This window comes from Trachymyrmex cornetzi, unplaced genomic scaffold (genome assembly GCF_001594075.2).
Source record: "Trachymyrmex cornetzi isolate Tcor2-1 unplaced genomic scaffold, Tcor1.1 scaffold772, whole genome shotgun sequence".
NCBI lineage: Eukaryota > Metazoa > Arthropoda > Insecta > Hymenoptera > Formicidae > Trachymyrmex > Trachymyrmex cornetzi.
In genome coordinates, this window is record NW_017300105.1 from 88,438 (window position 1) to 92,039 (window position 3,602).

The following is a 3,602-nucleotide window of genomic DNA, read 5'->3' on the forward strand; positions in this document are numbered from 1 at the left end:
CAGATCCTAAAATATATATAAAATTTTTTATATACGGTGTATATAAAAAGTACTGGTACCCCTGAATATCTCGAAAAATATAAGTTTTATAAAAAAAAATATTTCAGGCAAAAGTTGTAAAGTTTAAAAAGAATTATTTATATTAAAAATAAAAATAACAACTATCAAAGGCTATGACCTTGACAAATGTTATCAAAATCATAAACAACATTTAAAAGGTTTTACATCAGTCAGACATCTTAAATAACAGGTACTAATGCCAACGGTATGATAACTTTTAAGTCATAGAACTCAAAAAGTACTCAATGAAAAAATATTTTGTTATAGTGGTTTGAAAATCTTTCAAGATAAGCTAATAATATGCAATAAAAATGAGAGCTTCCATTCAACTCTTTCACTGCCACCGGGAAGTATACTTCTTACACGATTCTGCCTTGAAAATTTCAAAATTTCGCAAAAGTAATTGTGAAGTTTGGTTTTTCAGATAGTTAAATAGTCACTTAATATATTCTCATATGTTTTTTATCCCAATTTTTTATATGCAATAATTTATAATAAATTAAAGTCGAAAAAAGGTGATTTTTTATAGAGAAAAAAATCGATTTCTTGGAAAGCATTAAGTATAGATATCTGAAAATTTGGCCAAATACTCTTCTAATGTTGCGGAAAAACATATTCTTTTGATATATTTTTACAGATTAGATTTTTTTACAACAATGAATTCTGCGATAAAGCCATTGAGATTTCAGTTTCTACGTATATATATATAAGAGCTTAATTTTTTTAGTTTTTTTCACACTACATCTGCTTGTTTCCATAATATTAATATTCTTTTATTCAAAACAGAATGTTTTATACGCAACCCATACAGCACAGAACATTGAAATAACGTTGTTGAGATGTTGAATGTTGGAATGTCAATGTATTATCAATGTTGTATTTATATTGATTCTTCCACATTGATTATTAATGTTACTGCAACGTTGAAACATTATTGAATAAATTGAACCACAAGTTGAATTTTTATTGATTTTTCCACACTGATTGTTAATGTTGCTGCAACGTTGAAACAACAATGAATAAATTGCATCACAAGTTGAATCTTTATTGATTTTTCCACACTGATTGTTAATGTTGCTGCAACGTTGAAACAACAATGAATAAATTGCATCACAAGTTGAATCTTTATTGATTTTTCCACACTGATTGTTAATGTTGCTGCAACGTTGAAACAACAATGAATAAATTGCATCACAAGTTGAATCTTTATTGATTTTTCCACATTGATCGTTAACGTTGCTGCAACGTTGAAACAACATTGAATAAATTATATGTTAATTAATATCAATATATATTTATATAGAATGTAATGTAAATAGAAAATTCAAATTACTTAAATTAATCTTTTAACGAAATTCATTTCTAAACGATATATATTTAAATTTATTGTTTACGCGGGAATTGGCCGTGCGCTCAGAGCCAGTGCTCGCTAGAATGGGTATCTTCAGAGGGGGTAATCCCGATTGACCACGGCTCGATTGGACACCACCAATCACAGCGACCAGGTTCCTAGCTTTGTAGTCTCAAGCGCTGTGAGTGGCTTGTGTCTAATTGAACCGTGTCCAACTGGGTGCCACTCCTTCAGAGTGAAGCCAATGCTGGTTCTTCTTCCTGATTGGTTCCGCCATTTCACAATCAAACTATCAGTTAGAAGAAGAGGGTGTAGAGAAAAAGAAGAGGTTAGAACTAGGAATTACGTCATAAACATCTATCGTAAAATAGCGACTTCTGACTTATTGGTTCCATGGCTCCACTCTCCTTATTATACCCATTCTAGTGCTCGCGTGCGTGGCATTGGAGATTGATCGTTCAGCGGACTGAACTGTTGCGGAGTGGATCTGTGAGCACCTAGCCGCTTTGCTGTCTTAAACTCGCCCATTGTGTTTAACCGCCTGATCGGTCTGCTCGACTGATTTATTATTAACTATAAGAAATAACCAGGTACGTATATATATGTATATATATTATTATTATTATTTTACATGTTCTTAAATAATCCAGATAGCAAGTTTCCCGCATGTTGCTATAAATTTGATACAAATTGCGTCGCCTGAGTTTCCATCTTTTTTGAGGAAAGCGGCTTCCGATTTTGCTTATGATATTGGCGGCAATATATACCATAAACGTTTATGCACAACCGGAAGGAAACAATTTCCCTTTTCTTTTTTATAAGTTTTATAAATTAGGACAATCGTACGGCAATATGATGGAAACTAATCCTACATAAAACAAATTTGCTAGCAATTCGATAGCAATATAAAAGAAACTGTTGTAGTAAAAAGGGTTAACCTCTAACAATGCTTTCCTGTTTAAAATCGACTCAAAAGAGAACTTTAAGATATCTTTAAGAATTCTTTAAAAAACATCTTTAAAATATTTTATAAAGAACTCTGAAAGATATTTTAAAGTGACTTATATGAGTTGATTTCAGACATTTTACTCATTTGATTGACAGATGTAAGTTACTATGAATAAAATTACAATGCAGAACAAAATACATATTAAAGTATTAGGAGATTTCATTTACTCGGTAAACATTTCAAAAAAAATATTATGTCTTTCATTTCAGAACCCCCCTCTTGTGGCTCACCTCAAAAAATTATTTTAGTAGAACACAGCTGAAAAATCTTCTAATACTGGGTTTTTTATTCTATTCTATGTCGTTTTTTAAAATCGAGAAATTTAACTCGATGCATCTCTCTGGTGGCGGCACTACATACTGCTCGACGATGCTCCATTTCCATTCGATTGACAAAAACGTGAATTAAATATTTTACAAAAACGATTTCCAACAGATTGTAGCAACATTTATGGGAATAAGTTTGTTACAATATTTCCACTCATTTGCGTAAACAATCGTTATCCGCATAATGCCTCTAGGTTGACCTAAATGAAATTATTATTGTCCTGATGACAGCAACATGATGGCAATTGAAGAGAAACTTCTGCTAAGCACCTATTTCTTTTCTTATGCCAAGGAACGTTTTGTTATCTGGGTATTATTAAATTCTTCTTTGTTATTTATCATCTTATTAATCACTGGTACTAATTTGGTTACATTTACAATAGAAACTGTCCGTGTTCATCATAAGGATGTAACTGAAAATAAAGTCGGCAAATTTATGGCAAAATGGCTAGTACAAGCTAAAGCTCGTCGAGAGAGAAAGTATGTATATGTATGTGTACATACACACATACAATTTTATGTACATTGCAGTGCATTAATTCGTTGGGTCATAGTAGCGGCTTGACTTATATTACTAATACACCTGTTCTTTTTAGCTGAATCTCTGCACCGGTACAACTGTTTTTTCCAACAGTTGGAGAAAAAAAGAGAAAACATGTACCGGTACAAAGACTCAGCTAAAAAGAACAGGGCTATTGGTAAGTGAAGCTGCTACTATGACACAGAATTGATTAATGTACTGTATGAACATATAAACAAAATTTAATAAAATATATATATTGTTATGTGACATTTTGTCCGTCACTGTGCGGACTTGTCGACGGCGGACTCGCGCTTCCTACCGGCTCAAAGGGCG